Source organism: Hyperolius riggenbachi, chromosome 4 (genome assembly GCF_040937935.1).
Source record: "Hyperolius riggenbachi isolate aHypRig1 chromosome 4, aHypRig1.pri, whole genome shotgun sequence".
Classification (NCBI taxonomy): domain Eukaryota; kingdom Metazoa; phylum Chordata; class Amphibia; order Anura; family Hyperoliidae; genus Hyperolius; species Hyperolius riggenbachi.
In genome coordinates this window covers 62178654-62197252 of record NC_090649.1, presented here as the reverse complement: position 1 = coordinate 62197252, position 18599 = coordinate 62178654, and the positions used below count along the sequence as shown (strand labels likewise).

General features: G+C 43.9%; 1 pseudogene; it reads right to left on the bottom strand.

Annotated features, from left to right (window-relative positions):
* Window positions 1–18599, bottom strand: part of LOC137570369 (cytochrome P450 2K6-like) — a 65542-nt pseudogene that overhangs the window by 23073 nt on the left and 23870 nt on the right.

Here is an 18599-nt window from a genome sequence, read left to right as displayed (position 1 = left end):
TTTCTCCGCGTTCCGCCAAGCTAGTGGATGCAGGCCCATGCGCACAAGTAGTCATGCTGAACGCGGAATCAGCCGCCCTCCTAGCGGCGGTTTTTCCGCGTTTTCTCACATTTAGCCATAGTAAAATATTGTTATTCAATTTCTATATTTTACATGTTAATAGTAAAATATTGGTATTAAATACTGATATTTTACTACTGGCATTACTGGGCGTCCAAATTTCCGTGTGCCTTTTTTTGACAGACACCCTCTGAATGAAATTGGCCTTGCAACACCACTGCAAGTACTGCATGTGGAACCAGCAATTTCTGCTTTATTGGAATTAAATGTATCCACTGGCTTCATGGAAGTGTCATTTGAAGCATCTTTCATTTGTTCTCTTAGAAAATGAAGAAAGATCCTGGGCTGTTGGTTCCACAATGCTAAAAGTGAAAATCGTTTTTAAGGGCTTGGTTAAGGAGGATTTTGGATGGCTGATGAGGTACAGATACTGTATTCAATGGCGTAACTAGACCTCACTGTGCCCCTTTACGAAACTCTGGATGCCTTCCCCCTCGACACTGCTGAACACTGAATAGGGAATGCCTACAAATCTTTGTCTGCAAAACTTTGTATGATTCCTTTCAGTGGTGGAGCAGATGCAGTCATTAGAACAATTGTGCATAGAGCAGAACGTTTTTTTCTCTCCATGCCCTTAGTTGTCAGTCTCCAAGGACAGGGAAAAGCAACTTTTCCCCCCACAGGGCCCTCGATCAGGCTGCATTAGTTATGTCTGAGGGGAAAAGGGGAGGAAAGTAAAGAAGAAAAAAAAAACAGCATACACTGCAACTTTTTTTTTGTGCCAGATGTATCAAATAAGAGCCAGGGGACCTGGTAAATGATATTCTGCTGAGAAGAAAAAAAAGAATGATTTTTAACTTTTGGATTGCATGGTTAGCATCCTTATTACTTGTTTACTAGATAAAAATAGAGAATTGATTTTTGATTTTATGCCCGAGAGTTACTCTTTAACCACCCAACCCCCAATGCCTAACCTTAATCTTCACACAACTAACCTTAACCACCCCCTACCCATGCCTAGCCTTATCCCTTCCTCTCCTTAACCTTTCACCCAGCCCACATCTAACCTTATCTGTCAAAAAGAGGTAAGCGCTCACAGCTAGACAAATATGATACACAGCACCTGTTCGCCTCCTCTTCTAAATAGTAAGCATATACACTAAGAGGTAGCGCTCAAGGTGTCTAAGTTTTCAGCACAGCATTGTGTCAGAATTCAATAGTGCTCATAAATAATTTCACCTAAACAGAATAAAGACCTCTAAAAAACAGTCTAAAAAAGTCATTGTGCCAACACATTAAAAGTCCAAGTGCCAAGGCCCTAATGTTGCAAATTGTTGCTACTGGTTAATTTCCTTCTCCATAAGGGGATTGTGATGATCCGCTCAGCTGGCTGCACAGGCAGACAGCTGTTTGTCCATTGCTCTAGTCTGTGGGCTGCAGGTCTCTGGAACAGAGACCTGTCTTTCCATTGCAAGTTTCTGGTCTGTTCTCTTGCTGGGGAATTTGCATACATTCGTTATGCAAATCCCCTACCTGCCTTCTTTGATGACTGGCACTATAAGAGCTTTATGTTTCCCAGAAGGCTTTGCTGGTCATTTCCCTTCCATGGTCTGTTCCTGATGGACACTGCTGGAGTGTCAGCCGTTGCTATCTAGTATAGTTAAGTCCTGGGGGTTGCTTTAGGCTCCCCTTCTAGCCCAGTCAGGTTGTATTATCTGTTTGTTTGTTCTGTTGCCATTGTCCTGTCCCAACGGTGGTCGACAGGAAATGGTTCTGATCTCTGTTCTTGGAGTATAGCTGGTGCAGCGGTTGCTACCAGCTATCTCTTCTGTTCTGTCTCCTGGGATCGCGCTAGCTACTTTTCGCTAGCGCTGGGGATCCTTCTGTTCTGTCTTCTGGGATCGCGCTAGCCACTTTTCGCTAGCGCTGGGGATCCTTCTGTTCTGCTACTCTGTACCTGGATCGCGCTAGCCACTTTTCGCTAGTGCTGTGGATCCTATCTCTCGCTTGTCCCTGTTTTCGTGTGTCTGTTTTGTCTGCTACGCTTGCTGGAGGCTCGGTGAGGTAACCGTTAAGCAAGCGCTCGCGTCCTCTGTTTCATGTTTGTCTGTTAATGGTTAGTTAGGCGTGCTTGTCTCTATTGTGCTTATCACGTGTAGACCGCGCATAACCGCGTGCACTGTTGCGAATGAGTGCGGTGTTCGCGGTTAGCTAGCGTTTGTTATTTTCCGTATCTCCTCATTGTATTATTTGCTCTGCCTTTGCTACCCTCGTGCCCTGTTTTGCTCAGTCTTGTGTCTCTGTCGGCAATCGCCATTCTTGCGATTGCATTCCCACTTCGTTTCCGCCGTTGTGTGTTCACCGTCGCTGGGTGGCGACTAGTTTGGTGGACACACATTGGTTCCGTACCTTTGCTCTGTTTCTTGTGGGCTATCCAGCCCTGCCTGATCGTACCTTGTCCTGGATCTGTACAATTCCCGTCTGGCATCTGTGGCTGTGCAGCGACTGTGTTCGCCTGCACTCCACAGCGCCATCTGCCGGAGGGAATTGCCCTCTGCGGGTGCATAGCACCTAGCCTGGGTGTCCTCAAATATACGCTTGTGGAGGAAATCCGCCGTGTCAGCGCACGTCTGTTGCGTTGACCGCGAATACGATTCCACAATCGTTACAGGGATGCAGTGTTCAACCTTTACATCTGCTTGCTGATCACATACACAGACCTCCACCAACACCCTTTGTAGTCCAGTCACCGCTGGCCTAGACCAACCAATGGTCTATATGCGCCTTGGGACCGTTTCCGGGTCGTCCCCCACCTCTCCAGCAAAGACCTTCACAGATCACCCCAGATTCTTCATAAATCTTGTTCACACCTCATTGAAAAAGAACTACCATAGCGTAATACTGCTAAAATATGTTTATTGTTAAAACGCAATTGCACTCACATGTTCCTCATAAAACTATCGCATGGAGTAATTTGTTAGACGGGCTCTCCCCCGTTCAGGTAGCCAGGCTGGCAGGCTCGTCTGCACGTCTGTCCCCAAAACTTCCGCTGCGCATACGGAATGAAGAGACACCGCACGTGTCCTCCTGTCGCCGCTCACACTAGCTTGTACCAATCCGCTTCCGCATTGAACTCCGCCCTATCGATTTCGTCACACAGTGACTCATCAGTGTGAGCGGCGACAGGAGGACACGTGCGGCGTCTCTTCATTCCGTATGCGCAGCGGAAGTTTTGGGGACAGACGTGCAGACAAGCCTGCCAGCCAGGCCACCTGAACGGGGGAGAGCCCGTCTAACAAATTACTCCATGCGATGGTTTTATGAGGAACATGTGAGTGCAATTGCGTTTTAACAATAAACATATTTTAGCAGTATTACTCTATGGTAGTTCTTTTTCAAAGAGGTGTGAACAAGATTTATGAAGAATCTGGGGTGATCTGTGAAGGTCTTTGCTGGAGAGGTGGGGGACGACCCGGAAACGGTCCCAAGGCGCATATAGACCATTGGTTGGTCTAGGCCAGCGGTGAGTGGACTACAAAGGGTGTTGGTGGAGGTCTGTGTATGTGATCAGCAAGCAGATGTAAAGGTTGAACACTGCATCCCCTTATGGAGAAGGAAATTAACCAGTAGCAACAATTTGCAACATTAGGGCCTTGGCACTTGGACTTTTAATGTGTTGGCACAAGGACTTTTTTAGACTGTTTTTAGAGGTCTTTATTCTGTTTAGGTGAAATTATTTATGAGCACTATTGAATTCTGACACAATGCTGTGCTGAAAACTTAGACACCTTGAGCGCTACCTCTTAGTGTATATGCCCACATCTAACCTTAACCACTCTTCCAAGGTTAACCTAAACCCTCCTCCCTATGCCTAAACTTACCCCCCCCACCCTGACTTAACAAAAGTTGGCAGCCTTTTACTAACCTGGAGCCTGTAATCTGTAGCCAGATAAGGTTAGGAGCGGCACACCTTACCGTGTGTATTCAGGGTGCAGAACCTTGGATGCAAAGCCAACATCCCATTCAGTTCTATAAAGTCCAAGGATAGGTTCGCACACCGACTTTTCAATAAGCATAAGTGTTGTTTATTTCTTTATCATATGTCAAACACTATGTATGACAATTGTTTCGGGGCCACATGGGTCCCCTTCATCAGATACGTGCAGACAAACCTCTGCACTTGTCTGGTTTGTCTGCACTTATCTGATGAAGGGGACCCATGTGGCCCCGAAACAATTGTCATACATAGTGTTTGACATATGATGAAGAAATAAACAACACTTACCGTATATACTCGGATACAAGTCGACCTCATGTATAAGTCGACCCCAATATTTGACCCTCTTAAACAGGAATTTATTAATTACTCAAATATAAGTCGGTGCAGCAAAGTTAAGGGCTGTGTGGCCCTTCTAGCAGTGTGGCCCCTTTGTCCCCCTGGCTGTGTGGCCCCTCTAGTTGTGTGTCATCTGTGTCCCACTGGCTGTGTGGCCCGTTTCCCCTGGCTGTGTGGCCCCTGTTTCCCCTGGCTGTGTGGCTTCTGCTGTGTGGCCCCTGTTTCCCCTGGCTGTGTGGCTTCTGCTGTGTGGCCCCTGTTTCCCCTGGCTGTGTGGCCCCTGTTTCCCCTGGCTGTGTGGCTTCTGTGTCCCCCAGGCTGTGTGGCCTCTGTGTCCGCCTGGCTGTGTGGCTCCTGCTGTGAGGCCCCTGTGTCCCCCTGCCTGTGCAGTCACTGGTGGGCAATAGCTATTCCCCTGTGTCCCCTTCCCAGCAGTGTTAGCAGACAGCTTGCTAAAAAGCCCCCCTCCCTCCCACCACCATGCAAAGAGGCCTCTTCTCTCTACCTCTCCCCCCTCTGTGTGATCACTGAAGCCAGCAATCACTCACTGAGCTATCCCGCGCTGCAAAGCAGACAGTTTACTGAAAATCCCTCTCCCTCCCACCAGCCACAACCACGCAAAGGAGCCTCTTATCTCTATCTCTCCCCCGTGTAATTGCTAAAGTGGAAGCTTCAAACTCACACTAATTCATCCGAGCACAGCTCTCTTCTGCCTGTAGTCACGCTGACTGGGCTGTATGCATAAGCTACAGCTCCCGATGTAATGTGATACATGAAGTCACATGACATCGGGGCTCGTAGCTGTGAGCTGATGCACACACAGCCCAGCCAGCGTGACTACAGGGAGAAGAGCGCTGTGCTCCGATGGATTAGTGAGTGAGAAGCTTCCACTTTAGCGATTACACAGGGGGGAGAAATAGTGACAAGAGGCTCCTTTGCATGGTGGTGGGAGGGAGGGGGATTTTCAATAAACTGTCTGCTTAACATTACAGGAAGGGGGAGAGAAAGAGGTGCCTCCCCATTCCTGGCTATAAGTGGGGAAATTTTGGACTATCTCGAGTATAAGGCGACCCCCCCACTTTTATACTTTGAGTCAGTCCAAAATTTCTCGACTTATAGCCGAGTATATACGGTATGCTTATTGAAAAGCTGGTGTGCGAACCTATCCTTGGACTTTATGGGGCCTGTAATCTGTGAAGTCCCTCAGCATCCTTTTGGACCCCTCCATTCTCACGGGTTGTGACGACTGTATGGCCCCATCTGTGCACCTAGCTCAATCATGCTCCTGGCGCCTTGAGTGCTCTGCACATGCGTGGTTCATTCTTAAGAGAACCACACATATGCAGAGCACTCCTCGCACTGGGAGCGGGTAACAGGAAAAAAGGGCGCAGGCAGCTAGTAGACAAAAAGGGTGCCACCATTCACTCCTATAGTAAATATTGTTTAATGGGCGCTGAACAGGAAAAAATGGCGCCTGAGATTAATAACGTTTTATAAACGGCGCCCAGAGATTTTTTAATGTTTTATAACTGTGCTTGTGATGATTTACGTTTAGAAAATGCACCCGGGACGAATAACGTTTATAAAAATACTAAACATATTTATCCTATTTAACTAAAACATTATCTAAAATTTTATCCCTTACTGTTTGTAAAACATTATTATTCACAAAATAAAGCGATCAGTACGTGACGTAAATTGCAATATATTTTTTACAGTCACTATTTGTAAAACATTATTATCCACATAATAAAGCGATCACTAAGGGGGGTGGTTAGAGTAAGGCACCACCAGGGGGGGTCTTAGGTTTAGGCACCACCAGGGGGGTCTTAGGGTTAGGCACCACCAGGAGGGTCTTAGGGTTAGGCACCACCAGGGGGGTCTTAGGTTTAGGGTCTTAGGTTTAGACACCACCAGGGGGGTCTTAGAGTTAGGCACCACCAGGGGGGTCTTAGGTTTAGGCACCACCAGGGGGGTCTTAGGGTTAGGCACCTTCAGGGGGGTCTTAGGGTTAGGCACCACCAGGGGGGTCTTAGATTTAGGCACCACCAGGGGGTTCTTAGGTTTAGGCACCACCAGGGGGGTCTAGGGGTTAGGGATAGGTACAGGGAGGGTTCTGTATGAGAGTAGGGTTGAGTATAGTTTTAGTAACATTTTAGTAATACTTACTAATATTTTACAACACTTATTACGAACATACTTATATTTATATAATCGTAATAAATAATATTTTCAGATTTTATTATAAGAAGAAACGATAAATGAAGGTTATTCACAATAATATACAATTATAACGATTAAACATATATTACCGTTTTTTTAAGAAACGTAATTATAAGTTTCACTTTTGAAACAGGGAAGATTAACGTTTTCACAATGGCCGATTTCATACACATTATTTAATGATTTATAAATTTGTAAAACATTATTTGTAAACAAAATACAGTACAATATTTTATCATTTTCACCCCGCGCCCTTTTTTCCTGACGCCCTTTTTTAACGTATGCCTGGGAGCATGATTGTACCAAGTGTGCAGTCAGGGCCACACAGGCGAAGTTGCTGCAACCCACATTTAGGTCACACATGTAAAACACACATGTATCAAAAAAGGGCGCCTGGAAAAAAGGGCGCGGGGTATAGCCGAAATTGTAAGTTTTAATGCAAAACCATATTTTCCGTTTAAGAGGTTGTAAATGAAAATGTTGTGCTAAATAGGTTAAATAAACAGAAATGAAATGTCAAAATACCGTCTATAACAACAAATGAATTCGGAAAAGGAACGTCAAATAGCGTCTATAACAAAAACGATATTAACACTTGTATGAAGCATAGCAATGCAATGGTAGGTTTTACAGATATTTTACTGTAATTATACCTAACTGTAGGCTCACACAGATCTCTCCCTATCCCTATCCCTAACCCCTAGACCCCCTCTTTGTTTATATATACATAATTTAATAAATTGTATATATTACATATATTGTGCTGTAACTATACTTAAAGAGACACTGAAGCGAAAAAAAAATTATGATATTATGATTTGTATGTGTAGCACAGCTAAGAAATAAAACATTAAGATCAGATACATCAGTGTAATTGTTTCCAGTACAGGAAGAGTTAAGAAACTACAGTTGTTATCTCTATGCAAAAAAGCCATTAATCTCTACGACTTTCAAAGTCGTGGAGAGGGCTGTCTTCTGACTTTTATTATCTCAACTATAAGTGAACAGTTTTCTTTTTATCTGCTAGAGGAGAGGTCATTAGTTCACAGACTGCTCTGAAAGAATCATTTTGAATGCAGAGTGTTGTGTAATCTGCACATATTAGAGAATGATGCAATGTTAGAAAACACACTATATACCTGAAAATAAAAATATGAGAATATTTTCTTTGCTGCTAATCTTCTAGTAATTATTCATAGTACACAACCAATTCATTATATCATATATTTTTTTTCACTTCAGTGTCTCTTTAACCTTACTCTCACACAGAGTCCTCCCTGTACCTATCCCTAACCCCTAGACCCCCCCTGGTGGTGCCTAACCCTAACCACCCCCTGGTGGTGCCTAACCCTAACCACCCCCCTGGTGGTGCCTAACCCTAACCACCCCCCTGGTGGTGCCTAACCATAACCACCCCCCTGGTGGTGCCTAAACCTAACCACCCCCTGGTGGTGGCTAAACCTAAACACCCCCCTAGTGGTGCCCAACCGTAAATCTCCCCTGGTGATGCCTAACCCTAACCATCCCCCTGGTGGTCTATATTGCACTATAACCATACCTAACCCTCCCTGTACCTAACCCTAACCCCTAGACCTCTCTGGTGGTGCCTAACCCTAACCACCCCCCTGGTGGTGCCTAACCCTAACCACCCCCCTGGTGGTGCCTAACCCTAACCACCCCCTGGTTGCGTATATTATACTGTAAGTATACCTAACCCTCCCTGTACCTATCCCTAACTCCTAGACTCCCCCTGGTGGTGCCTAACCCTAACCACCCACCTGGTAATGCCTAACCCTAAGACCCCCTGGTGGTGCCTAACCCTAAGACCCCCCTGGTGGTGCCTAACCCTAAGACCCCCCTGGTGGTGCCTAACCCTATGACCCCCCTGGTGGTGCCTAACCCTAAGACCCCCCTGGTGGTGCCTAACCCTAACCACCCCCCTGGTGGTGCCTAACCCTAAGACCCCCCTGGTGGTGCCTAACCCTAACCACCCCCTGGTGGTGCCTAACCCTAACCACCCCCCTGGTGGTGCCTAACCCTTACCACCGCCTGGTTGTGCCTAAACCTAAGCACCCCCCTGGTGGTGCCTAAACCTAAGGACCCCCTAGTGGTGCCCAACAGTAAATCTCTCCTGGTGATGCCTAACCCTAACCATCCCCCTGGTGGTCTATATTGCACTATAACTATACCTAACCCTCCCTGTACCTAACCCTAACCCCTAGACCTCCCTGGTGGTGCCTGACCCTAACCACCCCCTGGTTGCGTATATTATACTGTAACTATACCTAACCCTCCCTGTACCTATTCCTAACCCCTAGACCCCCCTGATAATGCCTAAATCTAACCATCCCCACCGCACAAACACCCTAAACACATATAAACAATAATATATTTAATCCTTAAAATACTTCTCTACAAATAACATGACTAAAATAATTTATAACAATAATATAGTTAATCCTTAAAATACTTCTCTACAAATAACATGAATAAAATAATTTATATATTTGTAATAGAATAAATAGCCTTAAAATAGCCTTAAAACACGTATACATTAATATTATAAATAGAGAAAAGTATATATAAATATATACAATATAATAGATAGCCTTACAATCATGTACGCATTAGAAATCTTAAAATAACAGTAATATTAAAAGCGATATTTTAGTAACTATAATCAACACATTATAAGTGTAAAAACAAAGTTAATACCAAAAGTGATGTATTTCTAATACAATAAGGTTGAAAACAGTATTTAACCACTTTAGGATCCTTGGTACGCATATCCACGCCTCTTTAAACTACACGGGCAGATCAGGGGCATAGATATGCGTACTGCTGCCTTACCGTCACGTTAACGATCCTCGCGCTGTTTACCGTCAATCTACCATCGCAGTCCCCTCCGTCTGTGATCAGGATGTGAGAATCTTTTGATTCTCAATCCCGATCACCGTTCCCGTGTCTTCAGAGAGCTTGTAAATGTGATACAAGCTCTGAGACCCGACACTTCCGTGTTTGGCTGTGTTCTATTAATAGAAACACGGTCTCAGTAGCACCATCTTGTGGCCAAAACGTAAAATACACCTATTTATGCCACTATACTGTTTTACATAGAACGTTTATTATTATTTTTTTTAATTTCATTACTTTTAACCCCTTCCAACCCTGCCCCACAGTTATAGAATAAAAACACTTGTTAAAAATAAATAAAAAAAAATTACATCATTTAATTTTTTTTACATAAATAGTTACCGTAGAGACTTTTCTAATACGGATGTCATGAGAGTATATCACTGTTAATTTTGCAAAAAAGTTCTTGTAATAAGTGAAAAAGTATTAAAAATCCCCAAATGGAAAAATGCTCCTTTATTTCCAGATAAAATATTATCACCATACATTGCACCAGGGACACAATTTAGACGTTGTAATAAACCAGACAAATGGGCAAATAAAAGGTGTGGGTTTTATGTACCGAAGCACATTTTATTTTAAAACTATAATGGCTGAAAACTGAGAAATAATCTTTTTTTTTCTTTTTTTCCTTATTATTCCTTCTACAATGCATATAAAATAAAATAATTCATAGCAAAAACTACCACCCAAAGAAAGCATAATTTGTGGCGAAAAAAAACTATAAATAGATAATTTCAGTGTGATAAGTAACAATAAAGTTATCGCTGAATGAATGGGAGGAGCGCTGAAATGTGAAAGTTGTTTTGGTTTTTAAGGTAAAAAAACCTGTGATCCTGAAGTGGTTAAGCATTATACATACGAAAACAAATTTTTAAATGATCAAAGAAGTGTAAACGAAAATTTAGTTGTTATACTTTTGTAAGCGAAATTTTAAAACTAAAAAAAATAAGTAAAAACTGATATAAGCGAAATTTAAAAACGAAAAAATAAGTTTAACACAAACTCAAGACGAACTTGTAAATGATATTTGTTATAAACCTTATTCTGTAAATGAAAACTTTTGTTAACACAATCCCTGTAACCGCTATTTCTCGGGCGCCCTTTTTTTCCTGTCGGTCGCCGAATAGCCAATATTTTGCATTGCAGTCTATGGCGGCGCCCTTTTTGTCCACTATCCCTGTGCGCCCTTTTTTGCTAGCACCGTAAAACACAGTTCCCCAACCCTGTCCTCAAGGCCCACCAACAGTGCATGTTTTGCAGGAAACCGCACACAATCACAGGTGGGGTAATTAGTGTCTCAGCAGAGCTGATTAACTACCTCTGTGGATTTCTACAAAACATGAACTGTTGGTGGACCTTGAGGACAGGGTTGGGGAACACTGCTGTAAAGGATCAACCAGCAGTGCTGAGCAAAAATGCCAGTATTCAGTTTGCATTCATTTTCATAAAAATAAAGTAAAATTTGATTTCTTTGACCAAATTGCAAAATACAATGTATTTTCGCAAAAACAAAAATAGCATTTTTGATGCAAAACAACACAGTCCACCAGCAGGAGAATGGATCAAGAAGATGTCGGGAGACCTCACAGATTATGGGGGACTGGAAGAAGCCCCAGGTAAGTACAAGGCTGCTAATTTTGGTTCACTTAGGTTTCCTTTAAGTATGCACTGATATACCAAAGATCATTTTGCAGCTGTCTTCTTGCCGACTCTCTTCCAATAACTTCTCTGGTTTTAACAAAGAAGGAGGGATGGGAGGGCGGCGCAGAACGGAAACATGTCATGCCCTAGCAGGGCAAAAGGGAGATGCCGTGTTTGGGCAAGATGGGCGGCATTAAAAACCTGGAGGCAGGGAACACACTTGACTGTTTTCGTACGCGTTTTGTGCACAGAAAAACTGAGAACTCATGTTAATCAATGGGCTAGTACACACTTAATATTTTGTTCGCGCGCAGAAAAAAAACTGACATTCTGCATTCAGACATTCAGTTTTTTGTATAAATTACATCAGCTGCTATGAAAAAACGTGCACGTTTTCCTGCATAGAGACACACTTGGTGTGCAGAAAAAGTATGCAGGAAAACGCGCGCAGAAAACTGAAAGACAAGTGTGTTGCCTGCCTGAGGCTCACAGGGCTGGCCACACCTCTGATGAGTCACATGATGTGACATGTCAGACGAGACCCAGTGAGCGCTTCCAGGAACAGCGTGAAACTTGCAAGGACAGAGCAGCAAGGAGTGCGGACAATCACCAGCCTATCCCAGGAGGCAATGGGGGAGAGCCCTCTATCTAATACTCTAAACTTTGAATAAAACCCCGGAGCAAGTGGGTGGTCACTTTTAATAAAGTTTATCAAGTTTTTACGGAATTAAGCTATGTTAGCGGTTTTTATTAATGAGGTTTACTGAAGCACTGGTCTGTGATCTGGAGACTGCACTTTATAACCCTGGGGAGCCGTTCTACAGTATGGAGTGATTGAGGAGGCTGATAGAGCCATTATTGACCAGTCTAGCAGTGGTCCATACAACCGGGTGAGTTGCTTCCCACAAGGGGTGAAAGGTGGTGGTGCTTTTAAGAAGGCTAGAGTGCTTTTATATATACACAAAATACTGTCCTAAGCTTCACCTAGAGCCATATAAAGCAAACGCCACAAACAAATATAAGTGGACTGTACTCTGCTGAAATGCATTATATGGCAGCAGGCAGGACTTGCTAATAAATGCTATTTACTGCACTGTTTTCTAAGATTGTAGCGCTCCATTCAAAGAATTTGTATTTGTGTACAAGGAAGCAGCTCTTCTCCAATCTTCTTGAAGAACGTGATGTGGATCTGCATAATTCACTACAGGACATTTGCTACAATTACTTTTTGTATATTGCATTATGCAATACTTACTTTGGGTATAAAGTATCCCCTCAGTGTCACATCTTCAGTAGTGCAGTGTGGGGCACCCATTGGTATAATGTTAGCAAACCTTTGAATCTCATGGATGACGGCATCGGTGTAGGGCATTTGTTTTCTATGAGCTGTGCAAGGCTGTGCTGAGCCAATGACTTTTTCAATTTCATTTTGAACATTTTCTGTTAGCGAGACAAAAACATATAGGCTTTAAAAGACAAGAATCTCTACTATACCTTAAAGGATACCTTAGCACAAACACAATTTAAAAACGATGGGAGCAGGATTGTGTAGTGGGCTTTCCTCATGCCCACCGCTCCAACTGTGCTCCTCCGTCCCCCTTCACTACTGTGTACCGTCCCCCCAAATTTAATTGTTGGTCGGGGTGGTCGCGGCTGACTGCGCAGACACTGACCAGTGATGCATGTCCTTAATCACGCCCCCACGGCCAGGATCGCCCTGCTCACTACGTCACAATTGTTTTTGCTCTGAGGTATCCTTTAAAGCGGATCTGAGATGAAAAACTAACTATAACAAGTAACTTGTCTATATATCTTATCTAAAGTTTAGATAGTTTTCACAGCAAATCTAGCTGCAAACAGCTTTAATAGAATATGATTCTTTCTTCCTGTGATACAATGACAGCAGCCATGTTGTTTGTAAACATTACACAGAGGCAGGCTTATCTGCATCGTGAGCAAAAAAGACTAATCCCCCCTCCTCCTCCTCTCTCCTCCCCTCTGCCTCTGAAATCTCTGGCTAGTAATACCTCCCCCTCCTCCTGCCCAGACTGAGCTCCCATAAGCCCTTGCTACTGTCTGAAAGTGCCTTGGCTCTCTGAAAACCTGTGGGTGTGGCTTGTTTAGTTTATAGGGAATTAGAGTATTAAAACAAAAACAAAAAAGTATTTGGCTTGAGGAATGCCCTATAAACAATAGGAAAGGAACACAATTATGCAATGAGTAATAGTTCATCTCGGTTCCAGTTTAAGATAAATTTAATGCAAATCTAGTCCTGTACTTTGACAAGTTATCGTCCTCAGGGCCGGATTTCTACTTTTCAACACCCTAGGCCAGCTATCACCAGGCGCCCCCCCCTGCAGAAGAGGCCAGTGCTATATAAAAACATAATATTAATATGGCAGGACATTAGACTATGACTATGGTAGGATTAGAGTGTGGGCCCCTCTCAGGACAGTCAGTGACATGACTATGTACTCTGTAATGTGCTGCAGGAGATGTCAGTGCTATATAAATACATAATAATAATATGGTAGGACATTAGAATATGACTATGGTAGGATTAGATTGTGAGCTCCTCTGAGGACAGTCAGTGACATGACTATGTACTCTGTAAAGTGCTGCAGAAGATGTCAGTACTATATAAATACATAACAATAATATGGTAGAACATTAGAATATGACTATGGTAGGATTAGATTGTGAGCTCCTCTGAGGACAGTCAGTGACATGACTATGTACTCTGTAAAGTGCTGCAGAAGATGTCAGTACTATATAAATACATAACAATAATATGGTAGAACATTAGAATATGACTATGGTAGGATTAGAGTGTGAGCTCCTCTGAGGACAGTCAGTGACATGACTACGTACTCTGTAAAGTGCTGCAGAAGATGTTAGTTATTAATTAAATACATTGGAAGACATTTACAGATAGTGCCAACAGAGCATGAAACGGAGAATGGGTAGAGAAAGCAACATAGCAAGGGTTGGTAGGCAGTATGAGACAGGACAAGTGGGCATAAAGATGAGAGGAAAGGTGGGAAAGCTAGCCTAGAGGCAGAGGAGAGAGTGGGCAATGCAATAATACAACTATTATGTCAGCTGTTAGTACAAGTATATGCCAGCTGTAGATGATAGACCAAAACCATTCTGCCTTTACAGTCCCCCACCAATATCACACACACAGTACGTACACACACACACACACACACACACACACACACACACACACACACACACACACACTGCCTGCAGCCCCAGTGTTTCCATTTCTCCCCCCAAACATTGCCTTGACCAGTGTGAGGAAGGAAGTTTAAGACAGCAGCTATGCAGGACAAGCAGGCATAGGATCTGTAGAGCTGAGCAGCAGCCTGACATCCCTGACGCTGCCTGCAGAGTCTGTGCTGCACAACAGGAGGAGGAGAGGCTGCAGCATGATTCCACAGTGTAAAAATGCTTGTGGTGGTAAATGCAGAGTTGCTCACACTCTGGTCTCCATTTGCATCCCAGCCTCTATTCTCCCTCCCCCCTGTGCAGAGCTGGCTGTGCTGACTCTTTCATGTTTACCTCTCCGTGCAGGCACTATTTCACTCCTCCTCCAGTAAATCTGCTCGGCTCTATACAGCTTCACACTACCACAATGCCAAGGGGGAGGGGCGGAGAGACGAGCAGACCTGTTGGAGGAGGAAGGAAGTAGAGCGTGCCCGGAGAGGTAAATATGAAAGAAGAAGCCCTGCAAACAATAGAGAAGCCTCCCCGGCCTCTGCGGAAATGTAGGCTAGAAATCATTACCTCCCTGCTCGCACAGTTTGCTGGACTCACACACCCTGTCCTGCAGAAATAGGCTGGAGCTGGGAAAGTGCAGAGGCTCCACCACGATCGCTGCCTGCTCACAGTGCCCTGCAGGGATCTTTCATCCCCCACCGCAAACAAGTGAGTCATGTGCCACCCGACTCAGCCTGCCCGCTGCTTATTTGCAAACAATGCAGTGCGGTGGAGGACAGATCTGGTGTGGCTGCAGGAGGAGGTGCAGTGGAGGCTTCAGCTGGCGGCTGGGCACTTTGATGTTCTTTTCTCCCGACTCTCCTGTCTGCACTGCACACACGTTCCTGCCCCTCAGCCGCCCCAAACACTGCTGAAATTCTGGCGCCCTAGGCCAATGCCTAGGTTGGCTTGCCAGAAATCCGGCCCTGATCGTCCTGACATCTCCAAATGAAAAGAAATGGTATGGTACAGAGGAAACATCTTATGGAGAGCTTTGTATGATAGGGTTAGAGGTGAATTGGATCCTTTGGGTAGATTAGCAGAGAGGGGCAGCATCAGACGAATTGGAGGAGAGGTGAATGAGACAGGCAGCAGCGTGCAGGAGAGATTGTAGTGGTGTCAGTTGGGTTTTTCGGTAGGCTGCAGAGTAGGATGTTGCAGTACTCAAGATTAAAATAAGGAACACAAACCCATGTATGCTCTTTTTAAACTTATAGGCCTCAAGACACAGAGCAAAATATTCACAAATGCAGCAGGCACCTTATATATACTTTGGCCCTGATGCACTAAACTGTGGTAAGATTGCAATGCTTAGGCAGCATACTTCAATGTTATCATTACTACCACTGACAGCGTAGCCAGTGTTGCCTAAGTAGCATGATCTAGGTTACCCAAGTTGTAACGCGAACTACAACACATGTTGGCCAATTTAAGCCTAATCTGGCATTTACTTTCCCTGCCTCCCCCCTACTAATGCATAACTCTAATGTCCCCATCTATGCCTAACACTAATCCCCCCTACCTACACCTAGCACAAATGTATACCCTATGTACACCCAACTAACAACACTTTAGTCAGATAAGTGGAAGACCTGAAGTGAGTGAACAATGCCAAGAGGAAAAAAACATAAGATGGAAAACTTACTCTGAATTTCTGGATATTTCATCATCAGCAGAAGAGCCCATTGGAGGGTGGCTGAGGTGGTCTCCATTCCACCAATGAACAAGTCCGCAACAAGAGTTGTCAAGTTTGCATCATGGAAATGTAACTCAGGATTTGGCTTTTCCTGAAATGAATACAACACACATTATTTGCCATAGACTTAGTATGATGTTAATCAGAAACATCTGTTTTTTAGCGACTTAAAATCACATTAACCACTTAGCAGCTTCAAACAAATATGGCGCCCTTGAAAGCTGCTAGTGTAGGGTGTGCCTCTTTTGGCATATCTGGTTTGGCTGCCTAGTGCAGTCAAACCAATGCTTGGCAGTAAGCAGTTATATTTACTTGCTCCGGACGGCTTCTTCTCTTTCTACAGCGGTGGCTTAGAGCTTCCAGCAGGGTTCTGGTTTCCCGATCACATGATATGACATATGGTTGAGATCCAGGAGACTGTGTCAGCATTACAGTGCCACCCGGTAGTGGAAGAGGGGTGATGGAAGAGATGGAAAAGACTCTTCTATCTCTTCTATCATCCCTCTTCCACCACCGGGTAGCGCTGAATTGTTGACATGGTCTCCTGAACACATGTGATCAGGACCTAGAATGCCTCCTTCCAGAAGTTCAGAGCCACCGGTGAAGCAAGAGAATAGTGAGAAAAGAAGCCGGGAGTATGTCACCGCTGCAGTGGAGGAAGAAGAGGCCGATCCAGCTGTCCGGACAGGTATGTATGAAAGCTCCCTGCTGCCACTCTACCATGCCTAGCCTGCCAGACTAGGGAAAGCACACTTCCCCAGCGGCAGGAAAAATTCAGCCCTGCAGCCAAATAAAGTGTTACTTTATTTGGCTCCTAAAGGGTTAAAACACAAAAATCACTCCTAATCCAAAGCAAGTCTGGAAAAATCAGTTTTTAGTTTTGTCTTTGCCATTAAAAGGATATTCCATTCAAACCTTATATTTAAAATGTACCATATTATAAGTGTGCCTATATTAACCATGCTAAGAGTGGGGATACCTTGAAGTGCTTACAAATACATCCAGTATTGTTTAAATCAATTTATTTGTACCCGGGTTGATCCTTATTCACACCATACAGGCAAGCCTGGTAGGATTGGCAAAGGAAAGGCAAAGGTGGTCAGGCCACAGATTAGGGTAGGCTGGAAGCAGAGGAAGTTGGGACTGGCAAATTAAGGTGGGCAATTGAAGGGATGCACCAATAGTAACTAATACATTATAGAGTAATGGAGGATGATAAAAGAGGATCAGCCATGGTAACTAGTTAAGTTGCGTCAGTCGTGGTTTTCTGCGTATGCTTGGACCTCCCGTGCATGCGCAGAAGATCACGACCGACGTGAATGAACTAGTTACTGAGGCTATGGTAAACTTTAAGCCACTAGTTAGCAAGAAAATACTTTTAAAAATTTTGACAGTACTTGTTCGCCTACTTTTTAGCAATTTTCCAATTGTAGAGTGCTAAAAAGTTATTTTAAACATAAGATAAAAAATCATCTCATATGTAATGCAATTTTCCTCCTGAGATCCCAGGTGATATTTTCATAACTAGCTAATAACGTGTTTTTCAAACTGCAAGCAACTAAGCAAGCAAAAAATACTTAAAATAATTTTGATGGTACTTTTTCCCCTACTTCTTGGTACTTTTTAAATTGCAAAGTTCTGAGATATTATTTTAAAGAGAAGATAAAAAATGATCTCCTAGGAGATAACTCATGATAAAAGTTAATGTTAATTGCGTATGGGCCTTTTTCTATTTTTAAATCTTAATAATAAAACACTGTTTAAACGAGCAGAAAGCAAGACAATATTAAAAATAATTTTGATAGCACTTTTTCAATTACTTGTTGGTCCTTTTTTAATTGCAAAGTACTGAAGAAAGAGTTGTTGTTGTTTTTTTTAAAGACAAGATGAAAAATTATCTCCTAGAAGAAAACTCAGGAGATAAAGTGAATTGCATATGGCCCATATACCCTTATTCAATTCACTTACAGTATTCTTCTAAGTTTTCTACTAGGAGATAATTTTTCATCTTCTATTTAAAATAACCTCTCAGAACTATGTAGGCTATATGCAATTAATTTTCTCACCTGAGTTTTCTCCTAGGTGATATGTTCATACCTTGCCATAAAATGCCCTTTAACCCTCCTGGCGGTAAGCCCGAGCTGAGCTCCGGCTATGCCGCGCAGGAGGAGATCTCAGCCCCTGGTGGGGCGATTTGCACCATTTAAAGTGCTGTACGCGCAGCTAGCACTTTGCTAGCCACGCGTACAGCGTGATCGCTGCCGCCCTGCGGCGATCGCCCGCACGCAGCGGCGGAAGAGGGCCTCCCCCCTGCCAGAGCCCTGCGCTGCCTGGACCAATGAGTTCCGGGCAGCGTTATGGGCTGGATCGGAGGCGTCTGACGTCAGGACGTTGGCTGACGTCCATAACGTCATTCCGATTGTCGCCATGGCGACAGGAGAAGCCAAACAGGGGAGCGCGTTA